Genomic DNA, 14,323 nt, shown 5'->3' with positions numbered 1-14,323 from the left:
TGACTATCGTATCTTCTTGAGACATTGCTGTTCCTTAATGTGCGTCTATAGTTAGACATACGATTCCTTGCAATGAACTTCTCAACCTTAAGTAAGGCCTCTGCTCATTTTGGTTATGATTTATGTGCCATTACTTCTGTGTCTGTTCCAGAGGCCAACAACCTACAAAGCATCCCATTAAGCCTAAGTGCCGGAGGATAGGAGGAGACTGAAGAATGGGTCCGATTTGGAAACAAGTTAGAAAGGGAGCCCAGGTTCAATCAGTCCATCCTAAAGGAGGTCAGTTCTGGGTGTTCATTGGAAGGACTGATGTTGAAGCTGAAACTCCAATACTTTGGCCACCTGATGCAAAGAACTGACTCATTTGAAAAGACCCTGATGCTGGGAAAGATTGAGGGCAGGAGGAGAAGGGGCCGACAGAGGATGAGATGGTTGGATGGCATCACCGACTCAATGGACATGGGTTTGGGTGAACTCTGGGAGTTGGTGATGGACAGGGAGGCCTGGCATGCTGCAGTTCATGGGGTCTCAAAGAATTGGACACAACTGAGTGACTGAATTGAACTGAACTGAACTCGGAAGGGAGCCCAGGTTCTGAATCAATACCCTGATGGTTAATGTCACAGCCTTTGCCAAAACATCAAAGTGAGTCAAGATAAGCCACCATGAGTCAAGGTGGGACAAGGTGAGCCGAAGTTTTAGGAAATAAGGAAGTCAAGACATAGATCAGCATTTCCCTGATTTTCTAAGATCAAAGCCATCCAAGGGTCTGGAAATTTTGACATCAAATAAATAAAGGCTTAACTATCAGATTTCAGAGTCCAAGCTTGCCAAGGTCTAGAATCTAGAAATCATGAAGATCAAGTCAATTATCCCAGCAGTCAGAACTCAGAAGGAACCTCAAGGTTCTTTCCTACTCTTTCTGAGAATGACAAACGTTGACCAGAAGAACATAGACCATAGATACTTGTATAACTTGTACAGTTAAAATAGTCATGCTGATCTAAAACGGAGGTTGAAGTCCTATTACTTTTTATTCTCTATAAATTTTAAGTATGGAAAGAACACTGCTGGAATAATTCCACTACATCTGTTCCCATCACTTGGCATTTGCTGTCCATGAAGAACACGCTTTACTTGGCACGGTGCACATAAATTTGGAGGGGGGAGGTAATTCCCTTTCCAGAACGATCATGACTGACATAGATCTATATGATTACACTGTTGTCTCTGTCTTTACTATAATGTGACTTCAGGAAGTAGGGCAATCTCCTTAAGTCATGAATTAAATTCCCTCCCCATTCCTTCATCATCTGTTTCTCAAAGGAATTACTAGGTGAAAATAAACAGCTACTTGAAGGGCACATTTCTGAAGAATCACGACCCAAAAGACATTTTGACTGAACCAAATTCTGACCATATTTGCAATGGAAGATTTCCCACTGTAGAGCCAAATCTTAAGTGACAGCTTGTCAGTCCTCTCAGATAGTACTGACTTGAAATCCCCTAGGATGGGCTGGGTACCCAAGTGAACACACTGGTAATCCATTTCATAAGAGGATTATGACTTAACCAAATGGTGAACCATAAACATTTCTGTAGAATGTGATGACATAAGTCTGTCCCACTCCTTCAGAAAGCTTAGCCAATGAAACTCAGTTCAGTGGCCAGAACAAGAGTTATTTGGTTTTCGTGAGATCTTCATGACCAAGTATGGGTCTGGAAATAGCATACCTTCAGGTAGGAATATCTTAAAATCTCTTAAATTTGTCCTAATGGGAAGAGTAACCAATTTGTAAATGATGGAGTTTTTAAAGAAATTAAGCTTACAAATTCCAAATGCATACAATAATTCTAAGTTAACAAAATACCGTCTAGCAAAATCCACTGGGGACCTGCTTTAATGAATAGAGGGATTAATTTTAATTAGTATATTCATTGTTTGCTTATAAATGGCAGTAACACTCTAACTCATAAATTCCAAATTAGCATAATCCAAATACATTTTTGTCATAAAGGATTGTCTAGTATCTAATTCAACAAACTTTTATTGAGAATCAACTCTATACTAGTCTCTGTGGTAGATACTACAGATGCAAAGATTAATCAGATGTAGTCTTTGCCTCAAGAAGTTGACAGTATAGTGAGGAAGGATGTAGCTAAATTATTATATAATGTGATAAATGCTATAATTCTGTGATAAACAGTATGCTTTCAGAGGACAAGGGAGGATGATATTAAGGCTACATAAAGAATGCATAAATATTTCACAGGAGAAATAATATTGAACTTGGGCCTTAAAGACTAAGTAAGACCTCACCAAATAGAGAAGAGGCAGAAATGTACCATAGTCCAGAATAAACATGAACAAAGGGATGATGTTGTGAAGAAATGAGGCATCTTTGCGAAATGACTGCAGCAAAGGGAGCCTTGAAGGAAGGCAGGAGATGAGCCTGGAAAGAAATGTGAAGCAGACCATGAATGCCTTTGAATCTCTTTGGAGTTGGGACTTTACCTTATAGACAATGAGGAGCTAGAAAGAGTTGGAAGACAGAGAGCAATTGGAACAGATTCCCATGCATGGAAATAATAACTCAATCAGAGGTTCCCACTGCTTCAGAGAGAATTAAGATTTTTTTGTGGTAAGAAAGCAACATGAAAGAGTCCATTTCAGCTTTCAACTTCTAAAATAATAGTGAAAGGCACTGCTTTTAATTTTCAAAAACCAAGGTTTTGAGAGGGAGGGAAAAAAAGTTTTGCATATCAAAAGGCAAAGCCAGGATAGAGCTGGCAGTATGTGTGAGAACAAGTAGAGAATTACTAATTACTGCTTAGTCTCTGAATCACTATCCCCACCACCCAGATGGCTTAAGCCCGATAACTCACTAGTCCCATATAACATACATTCATCAATCTAGAGTCTTTCTGAGATGATGATCAAAATAGCAAGGACAAGGTAATTGGGCCCAATCTAGAAGTGTTAATATTCCTATAGGGCAGCTGAAAAGTTTGTCTAAACAAACTGAGAAGAGAATAGAACAGAAGTTGAAGAAAGAACACTGTTGCCCAGATAGGTGTTCTACAAAATTTGTAGGGTATAGGGGGGCCAACGGGGCTCCCTGGACTTGAAGGACCACTTGGAGAAGTGGGATGCAACCTGGAGAGAGAACCCAGCCTCCAATTGAGTACCTCCAGGGGCCAGAGCCAGGGAATTTTGAGGAAGCTAATCCTGCCTTCTCTGATTGTCTCCATCTGAGTGGGCATCACCAGTTTTGCTTGCACCGAGGGGTTGCTTCAGCTGTCACTCAAAGACATCTCTTTAATAACTGCCTGCACTTGGACAGCAATGGAACTTGCTGAGGCCTTTAGACTGCTCAGTTCACCCAAATCCCACTATGTGGAGCAGCCCCCTTCTTCAAAAGTCTAGGACACTTGTAGGCCTCAAGGAAGTGAGACCTTGACTCCATAGAAGAGAGAGTAACTTCACACCCTGACTCAAAGGAGACTGGGGGGAGCTGGAGATCAAATGAGTGCAACTTGAAATTTCATCTCAGCTACAGCACTGGAGAAACCCATTCCTGCATAAAGCACGTGAGTGCGTTTCAAGATATATCCACCTATAACCCTGTCCTCAGTAGAGTTTTTGTAACCCCATAAAGAACTTTATTTGCCTCCACGTAAGAGACTGGACTTCTGACTTCAATCCTTGAGAAGCCACCTGCGGATACTGCCACGCTCTGGTTTTCACGGAAAAAGCAGGAGGGATATTGGGGAAAGCTTTATGCCATTCATGTAGTCATGTACCTCTAAGCAATTGATAAAAAACACACAGAACATGTAAAGGCAGTTCTTGGCACACATGAGTCACGGATATTTGAAAACATCCATTCTTCATGTTCAGTCCTAAAGGCCACTAACTCCCTAGCAAAGTTTCAAGCAACTAGGAGTACAAAGTCCTAACCTAGTTTAATGGATGAATCAGGACACAAATATACACATTGATTCTTCGACAGATTTCTTTATTTTCTTCAAAATGAAGGAAGGCATTGAAGGCTGATAGTAGTAATTTTCAGATTTATAAAATGGCTGCCCAGTTCTGTTGGCAGGAGATATGCACTGAATATCCAGATTTTCTTCCTATTTATTTTTCATGTACAAATGCCAACTAAAAGAGGGGGAAAAAAAGACAGAAACATGACCTCTGCTCTGCCCTCTAGGACTGTAGCATCCTGCAGAATCCCTCAAATTAAAATCTAAGGATGATGATTTTATAGACACCCTGATATCCAAGGCATGCAGGGAAACTACAACTTAAGAGGAAAATCTTTTTTGCTTCCAAAATGGGACATGGATTGTGTGTAAGAAAGCAACTTAGGAACAAAGTAAATAACTCTTGACCTTTCTGGAGGATGGCTAGGAAGAATAAAGTATCTAAAGTTAAAAAAAAAAAAGTGGTATGATCATACAGGAATTATTATAGTGTATGTTAAGTTGCTTCAGTTGTGTCCAACTCTTTGTGACCCTATGGACTGTAGCTCACCAGGCTCTTCTGTCCATGGGATTCTCCAGGCAGGAATACTGGAGTGGGTTGCCATGCCTTCCTCCAGGGCATCTTCCAGACTCATAGATCGAATCTAGGTCTCATGTCTCCTGCCTTGGCAGGCGGGTTTTTCAGCACTAGCGACACCTTGGAAGCCCCTGACCACTGCATGATTTTTATTTATTTACTTTTTAATGCTTATTTGGCTGTATCAGGTCTTAACTGCAGCACGCAGGCTCTAGAGCTCACACGCGCCATTGCCTGGTTGGGTTTAGTTGCTCCATGGCATGTGGGATCTCAGCTCCTTAACCAGAGATTGAATCCACATCCCCTGCATTGCAAGGCAAATTCTTAACCACTGGACCACCAGGGAATTCCCAGAATAATCTTTAAATCTATATCGTCATGTGATCTAAAACCAACAATTCTCTAGTCCTACATATACATCTTTATTTTATATAAAACGGAAATTTAATATCTGGGCTATTGAACTATAGCCTCACACCATGAGTGGATTTCATCACAAACCCAGTGGGGAGAAAATCTCCAATTGCCCCCCACTCCAGGAAAGGCATTGGGGGTTTTCCATCCACAGCACCTGCGTCTCTTCCAGATGTCCGAGGTCTTAAGTTTTGCTTTGTGGTGTATGTGGATGTCCTGATCTTTAAGAAGGGGCTTTTCCACATGAGAGTTTGGAAAGCCTGTATCTCTGATGTGGGGTCTTAACTGCTGCAAGACCAACAAAGGAAGGACAGACAGAGGTTGATAGGGTTAGAAAGCATGTAGATATTTCAAGGAAGTTCTTCCTACATGTGCTCGAGAAAAAATGAGTCGTGCGTAGAGGAAGCAGGGGGCAGATTGTAGGAAGAAGAGGCTGGATGCAAAGCAATGCAAGGAAGAGAATCTTGAACAGGAGATGCCCACAAGCATGGAGAGCACCTGTTAGATGCCACAGGTTGAGGGCGCGAGGCACTGAGGAAGGTGAAGGAGAGGAAGGGGTGGGTTAGGGTGACTTTCAGGCTTTAGCTTGGATGGCAATAGGCTGCGACATCATGCTCCAAAATCAGAAACAACTGGGGAAGGAAGAAAACAATTTGGAATTCTGGCGACAAAGCCAGATCGTGTTAGGAAGATGGATGAATGTAATTTAAGGAAATAGAGGTTTGAATTACCTGTTCAAAAGTCAAGACATGAAGAGAAGGTGAGAAGTGTAACATACAACCTACTGCACACTGGACTCCACCAGGACTTTCCTGGTGGCTCCGATGGTAAAGCATCTGCCTACAAAGTGGGAGACCTGGGTTTGATCCCTGGGTTGGGAAGATCCCCTGGAGCAGGAAATGGCAGCCCACTTCAGTATTCTTGCCTGGAAAATCCCATAGACAGAGGAACCTGGTAGGCTATAGTCCATGGGGTCGCAAAGGGTTGGACATGACTGAGCAACTTCACTTTCACTGCACACTGAGAAATCTACTCTGGCGCCCATGGCAGCCACTGATGGTTGGAGAGGCGTGCTAAGATCCAGGAGATCCTTCGTTAACCTCCCAAATTATGGCCCAACCCTCTCTTCTTATTGATGTGAGCAGGTTACACACACACACACACACACACACACTTTAGATTCGACAGATACTTTCTACTGCTGCAATTTTTCTTGTTCTACCTCCAGCAGGGGAAAAAAAAAAAAAAAGGAACTGAACACCATTCTCTGTAGAATTCTCCTCCTTGGAAATCAAAGTTAATTAACATTTACTGAACCTTTCCTGGACACATGGCACAATGCCAAATTCCTAAAGGAAAACGAGGATGGATGTGTAGGCGTGGTACTAAAAACACATCAGAGGAGAAGGAGCAAGCCAGTTTTACAGGTTAGAGCACTTTTCCATCCCATGGCTGCGAGACTCTGGCCCATCAGTAAACAAACCCACTCATAATAAAAAGCATTTGCATGCATAAATACATGGTATTTAATTTCTTAAAATAAATTCATAAGCTCAAAGACTGAGCCATCTCTTATCACCTCCTTGCAAGTTGTAAAAAATATGCAAGTAATATATATTTTAAAAATTGTCCACGTTAACGTCTACAAGCTCCAACAATTTCTCACAGGCCATAGCACTTGGAGATGTTGTATTTGCACATTCACCCTAAAGTATGACACGTGTAAACCCTGATCCCACATTCAGTGGCTTCTCTTTGTGTCTGATACTGGTTCTCAATGCAGGCTGCCATTAGCATGATGAGGTACTTTAAAAAATACACATGCGTGGGTTGTTCATGCAGACTTTTTATCTATGGAAGTTGGACCCAGCCGATGATAGCTTTGTTCATCCCCAAGAGGATTCTAACATGCAACCCCACGCGATCTCCCATATCTCTAGGCATATCAGTCAAACCTGACTCCCATCAACTTTTTGAAATCCATTGATACCTCCAACTACTTCCTACAAACACTAGTCACTGAGACAATGGCCGGAGTGTTCCTGCTTCTTCCATTACTCAATGGGCCCCCTGGGGCATCTACCTATTTTCCCTCCTTTCCACAGACTTCTCTCCCAGTTCCAGTTCAACCCAAGCAGAATATAAACCTGTTTCTAAGATATGTTATCTTGGTGCCAGTCTATCTCAGCATTTCAGTTTATTGGCAAAGAATACTATCATTGGAGTTACTGCTCAAGGACTCCATTATGACAGGAAAAGACAAGGTTATTTAGTCCAACTCATCTAGGTTTGGGTGTGGGGTGTAAGGTATGAGGTGATTATATACTTTGCATACAATTCAAAGGCCTCCAATGTATTGTTGCATACATGCATGCTAAGTTGCTTCAGTCATGTCCAACTCTTTGTGACCACCTGGACTGTAGCCTCTCAGGTTCCCCTGCCTGTGGAATTCTCCAGGCAAGAATACTAGAGTGGATAGCCATTCCCTTCTCCAAGGGATCTTCCTGACCCCGGGATTGAACCCAGGTCTCCTGCATTGCCAGAAGATTCTTTACCATCTGAGCCTCCGGGAATGCCCCCCAGTAAAACCTCCCTCCTAAAGTGTTAGGACCCAAACTGTCTGCCCTCGGCATGGAGACTGCCCTGGGGAAGGGTACCTCCCACTGCCTTCCACTGGGTATACACCTGCACACAGTGAGTGGCATCTAAGCCTGGTTTCTGTCCTATATTCCAAGGCTCTGGATAAACGAGGATTGTGTGGCTGAAAAAACAGACTCAGCTCCTAAGGCAGTCACATCCACCTCACTGGCACTCAGCATCCTTACAGCTCATCCTGGAGGAAGCAGAAGAAGAGGAGCCAGACCTGGTGTCAGGAGGACCCCAGGGTGGAGGGGGGCGTGGGGCTGACACCCAGGGGCATGAAGAGGTCCCTGCCTGCCCGTGACTCTGGTTCAGACACCAGGCTTATAAAAGTCAACACCATCTCGGTAACAGGCATGGGAGACAGAAATAACAGAAGGCAGTTTCTGACGTCAACTCCTCGTTGGAGATTTTTTTCTTCACTGAAATGGCCAAGTATCTTAACACCTGTAGACAGAGTCTGTCCTTACCTCACAGTAGGAAAGAATCATTTTCATAAATTCCCTAAGACAGAGCTTACTCTTCACGCCAGCATCACTCCTGAGGATTCCAGTGATGCAAGCGGGACAGCACACGTTCTCAGGGAGCAGACTTGACTTGGGTCTCCCGATGATTTACGGAACTTGCTTAGGAGAACATGAGCAGAAAGTGAGGAGAGACGGACACGTATTATGTAAAGTTTAAAAATAAAATAAAATTTAAAAAAAAAAAAATAAAGACATTGTTTCTAGACTCTAAAAAAAAAAAAAAGAACTATAATCCGAAAGCTGGAAAGGCCAATTAAGATGCTCTGCGTGAAATTTGAAAGGAAACCATTGCAAAAGAAGAAAACTTTATTAAGCGTCAGCCCTTCTGGGGCTTTTGCGCTCTTCCCCTCCTCCCCACTCCATCTCTCTCATATCCATGAGTGTGTGCATGCACATGAGTGGGCACATGCGTGCACACACACACATACACACACGCTGGAATGGATTTTATTCACTCTTATCTTCCAGATGATAAAACTGAAACCAGGCAGGCCGTATCAAGGTCACAGCCAATAACTAGAGAGATGAGCTTCTCACCTACCCATGTGCAGCTCTGTGTTATTCCTACTTGCAGAACTGCTCATGCTTCCTCGGAGAGTCCGTTTCTTTCCCCCGAATCAAACAGCTCACTGGCTCCCATGCCTAAACCAGGAAAAAAAAAGAGTGCAGAGGTTAAGAGAGAAGGTTTTCGGGTCAGAGTGTTGAGCTCAATTCCCAGTTCCACTCTTGCTGTGCAGTCTTGGGCAAGTTACTTAATCCCTCCACCCTTCAGCTTCCTTATCTGTAAAATGGGAGTAATGAGGATGCCATGTGCTTCAGAAACTGTTATAAAGATTAAAGAAGACAGTACAGGTAAAACACTGAGAACAGTTCCTGGCATTGTAGGCAAGACATCAACTTTTACTGGGTTAAGCCACTGTGATTTTGGAGTTGCCTGTTTCTGTAGTCACTGCCTATCATAATTGATGTAGTTCAACAAATATGTTAAATTAATTTTGATTGAGTCATTATGCATGAGAGTTATGTGGCAAGAACTGTTGCTGAGGGGGACTGTGGTTTTGGGGTTCTATTGTATCCCTACAGTCAACCAACTCTCCTGCAAAGAATAATTTTCAGTTGTGTTCTAAAGATGAGATTTCTTCTGATGAATAACTTTATCTATCAATACATTCATTAGTTGATCATCAATATATCAGCACACTACATTGCTGATGTATCATCAATACATCAGCACATACACAGAGCTACATAAATACAGAGTTAGATAGATAGATAGATAGATAGATATACAGTACTACAGAGCACATAATCCACACAAGAAATACTTTTTTTCTCTTATTTCACTCAGGGATTTTTAGCAGCAAATGATAATTGATCCCATTTTTTAAAAAGAGCCTGTGGTACTCACAAATCTTCTATTTTAAACCTTCTTAAAAATATTATACCTCTAGATGAAAGGCAATAGAGATATCTGAAACTAAATAAATAATAAATTCCCAAGAAGTCCAGTTTCAATAAATGATGAGAATTCTAAAACTGAGAAAAATCTGTCTTGGGTAATCCCGTCTGAACTGACAGTCTCATTTTAATTTCCATGAATGTGCCTTACTTACAAATTCTAACATCCTTTATAGGGGAGAGACTGCCAGCCTTGACCCTGGGTTTCTATTGTTTCCTGGTGCATTCGGGGCTTCCCAGCTGACGCTAGTGGTAAAGAACCTGCCTGCCAGTGGAGGACATGCAGGAGACATGGGTTCGATCCCTGGGTTTGGAAGATCCCCAGAGTAGGAAACGGCAACCCCAGGGAGTTGAAAACATACCACTTCCTGCAGCATGCAGTTGACTTCTACAGTCAACTCTAAGACCGCAACTCTTTGAAGAAGGGGAAACCCCAATAAGAAATTCACTGGATGTTAGAACAAAAAGAGAGACCCATCTCTCGCTCTGTCTGCAAAACTAGATGACACACACGTTTACCACTGTGGCTCATGACAAACCATAGTGATCCTCTGCGAAGATGTAAAACGACGAACTTCACAAATGCCCATCAGTTGCCAACCCATCCGTAGCACAGAAACACATAATTAGCTTTCTAAACATGGATACTCTGGACATTTAAAAATGCATATTAGTTACTTGATATTCTGCCCATTCCTGGCCACTTATATAAATATTGGGTTGAGAAACTTCTTAAAATGCACAGAATTGACTTGGTCATCTTCAATAGTAATTGACTAAATAGATAACGAGGGTCTTTTTAAACCAGGTATTATGGACTCAGTAATCTTTAAGGAACTTTTGCATTGCTTTAACCCAAGGTGTCAAGACTTAATTAGAATTTGAAATTCACGGATCATTGACCAAAGCACATAATTGGTCTGCGCAGATGCATCACTGCAGATCACCAGTGAAACAACTCCTTAGAACCACCACTCAAAATAATATGGTAAAGACATGTGGATTCTTCCACTTGGAATACTTTTCATGAAGAATTTGCCATTTCAACATCCTTAAAGGAGGAATTTTTTTTCCCAGTTGATGTTGGAAAGGTTCTCTTTACAAATGAATAACAACCAATTAAATTAAAAGGAATGATAGAAATGTTTTAAATCATCATTTTTTAATCTAATCTCCACCCATGAAAGCACTGATTCAGACAAGGTACATCAATGGGGCGACCAAAACCATTGCATGAAACATTGTGAGGAGGAAATGCTAGTCCCAAGGTGTCTTGTGCCATCCCATTGATTAATTGCTAATTGCAAAAGAATAAAAGAGAAAGCTTTTACAGAAAGTTCTGGACATCTTATCTTAGCATCACTATTGGTGGATCCTGCTCGATGATGCTCTGAGATGTACTATGCAGTACACAGCAACACCTGAGATCTTCTTGTTGATAATGTTTGAAAGTGAAAGTGTTAGCTGCTCAGTCATGTCTGACTCTTGTAGCCCATGGACTGTAGCTCGCCAGGCTCCTCTGTCCATAGGGATTCTCCAGGCAAGAATACTGGAGTGGGTTGCCTTACCCTTCTCCAGGGGATCTTCCCAACCCAGGGATTGAACCTGGGTCTCCTGCATTTCAGGGAGATTCTTTACCATCTGAGACCTAACCCACAGTTTTTAGGAAGAACATAAATCACTCCAATCAGGCTAATCCTCGATGGGTCATAATCCCCAATGGAGGGGGAAAAGGATAAGGATCCCTGGATGATAAAAGTATCTCAGGCTCTGAGAGTAATTGTTTTAAGATTTGTTCCACAAGAAACAGTGGAATAGTTGCGGAGTCTCTCAAAGTAACTATTTTGAAAAGGATAACAACCATTTGAACAACCAGATCTTGGTATTTATTTATTTATTTATTTTTTCAACAGATTTCTGTATATTTATTTTATATCTTGAAACTTTACCAAATTCATTGATGAGTTCTAGTAGTTTTAGTGTAGCATCTTTAGGATTTTCTATGTATAGTATTATGTAATCTTCAAAAGGTGACAATTTTACTTCTTTTTCCATTTTGGCTTCCTTTTATTTATTTACTTTTTTTCTTCTCAGATCTTGGTATTTAAATGAAAATTAGTCTATATTCATACACACACCACACAAAACATTGAGTTACATTAAACAGTCTAGCCCATATGACCCAACAATGAGAATTCACCAGAAAACCTAGATCAGCCATTTTCAAAATTTATTGTGCATCAGCCACATGTGGAATATTTGTTAAAAGTGCTAATTTTTAAAGCTGATTGAGTCAAAAACTCTGTAAGTATCCTGATACTGTGTAGCTGAATGAAACATAAATGAAAATTCCTGGACACCCATACTGTTGGGCTCTGGTCCTGGCTCCATCTTATGAAATCTTCAGAATGCCATCCAACTTCTCTGGCCTCAGAATCTTCTGGAAAGGATGGAAGCTGATTTCTGAATACTTCTTGTTCTAGAGTCCTTTGCCCATGTCAGACTCTTGCTGCTTTTGCTCTCTGGGTGGCCAGAGAGCAAAATAATATTAAACATTATTCTCAGTCCATGTATATAGACACTGAACCCCAAATTGTCCTCTGATTGGCTGGACATCCTGAACTCTGGACTCACGTTTATTCTCAGGACTAAGATAACCATAACAATAACAGCCTGGCCCAAATGGCAGTCTCACGCTTGGTTTCCCAGACCTATGGACTTGATAATGATTCCATAAGGGGAAGCACCGTAGAGAGCTGGAATCAGGTACTTCAGGGAGGCCTTTAAGGGTGGGAAGGGGAAGATTTGTTGAGGGGAGGTAGCAATCTGCCTGCACTGCAGGAGACCCCGGTTCGATTCCTGGGTCGGAAAGATCCCCTGGAGAAGTGATAGCCTACCCACTCCAGTATTCTTGGGCTTCCTTTGTGGCTCAGCTGGTAAAGAATATGCCAGCAATGCGGGAGACCTGGGTTTGATCCCTGGGTTGGGAAGATCTCCTGGAGAAGGGAAAGGTTAACTAATCTAGTATTCCAGCCTAGAGAATTCCATGGACTGTATAGTCCATGGGGTTGCAAAGAGTCAGACACGACTGAGTGACCCCCACTTTTCACTTTCAGGGGACTCCAGGCAAGAATAGTGTGAGCATAAGTACAAGGCTAGGAATGGGCAGGAAGGCTCAGGGGTCACTCTACCGTGATCAGAGCATTTGTGTCCAAAAGTGGTTGGGTTCAAGAGAAGTATCCTAGAATTCAGATCACACTTTAGCTTTGCTTATATTCCAACATCAGAGCCAGCGTTGAAGAGAAAGCTCAGTAAAGAATTTTCCAAGTGTGAAACAACACTACGATCATGCACGAGAAGAACGCTCTCTCATCAAACTCGCACGCGGCATATGCTGTTTAAAATGCATCCTATACATCCGCAAGCATAAACATCTGCAAGCAAACAAAGGTAACTCAGTGGGGAAGAGACTGCACGTGCTTCCAGAGACCTCCCTCCCTCAGCAGTGCTAGCGGCTTCGATTGTGCAGGCAGGAGGCATTTGGTGGGGACAGGCTTGCACTGCCAACTCAGCCTCTGCCATGTCATGAGTCACAGAACTGGCAGGCTCCGAGTACACAGGCAGTCTTAAGACCCTCCACGCCTGCCAGCTCTACTGAGTGGATGGGACCCAACCAATGCCCACTTTTTCGGGAAGGATTATTTTGAATGAAATTTTTCCTTTGAGGGCAAAAAAAGACATACACGATTTCCTTTAGGGTAGCTTGATAAAATGATCCCAAAATTCAAAAAGGAAAAAAAGAAGTCTACTTCACCCACGGCTGGGATTTTCCCTTGATGCAAGATTCTTTAGACTGAAGGGGAGTTTGCTGGCTGCCAACACTCCCAGGACAGGCTGCTGGCACCAGGTTCCCTGAGAAAAGCAGCAGATGGCCTCTGGGGAGCCGAGGGAGTCAGCCAAGATTTCCCCAGAGAATCACTGGATGGATGTCCCAATTACTTTGGGCACACGAGCCCTTGGCCCTAACCAAGTCCAACCTTCATTTAGAGTTTTAAAGCCTAGGGTCTGTGTGAGTCATCTGCCACAGAAGAAGATGCTGGTCCCATCCATGTAAAAGGAATCGACTCTTCTCCCCAAGGCCAGCCTCAGTAGTGTGAAGCATCACTATGCCTAACTTCTCCCAGACCAAGCCCTGAATCAAGTGCTGTTAATAAACTAATTATTATTAATAATAATTAATAAGATCAGTTGACCTTCTGGGTAGGGCTCATCTGCCCTGGTCATACCAAGTGGGCTTATTGGTTTATGCACAATATTTGCTAAGTTCAACAAGTGCCATGCATTTGATCAAATTGTTTAATCTTTTCTGGTGATAGCTTTGTATTTCTGGAGGGGGTTCACAAAAAATAAAAAGAGAGTTTTGTCTTTTACCTAGAGCAGCCAGGACTTGAGGTTAAAACAGGATTTAGCCTGAGTCAGCTCACATTCATTGGATACTCATTCCAGTAAGGCATCTACCATTCTAGGATGAAGCAAACAGATACAGGATATCACAAAAAAAAATGAAGCATGGCCACAGCTCTTTTAAAAATCATCCATAAACAGGTATTGACGAGTACTGATTCTGATCAACACCATATTCCAAGACGTTGACTGAATGAGGGAGAGTTTTCTTTATCTCGAGGATGCTTATCTACCAGGGGAGCTAGGACTTACA

The sequence above is a fragment of the Bubalus bubalis genome, chromosome 22, assembly GCF_019923935.1.
Source record: "Bubalus bubalis isolate 160015118507 breed Murrah chromosome 22, NDDB_SH_1, whole genome shotgun sequence".
Classification (NCBI taxonomy): Eukaryota; Metazoa; Chordata; class Mammalia; order Artiodactyla; family Bovidae; genus Bubalus; species Bubalus bubalis.
This window is presented reverse-complemented; position numbering follows the sequence as displayed.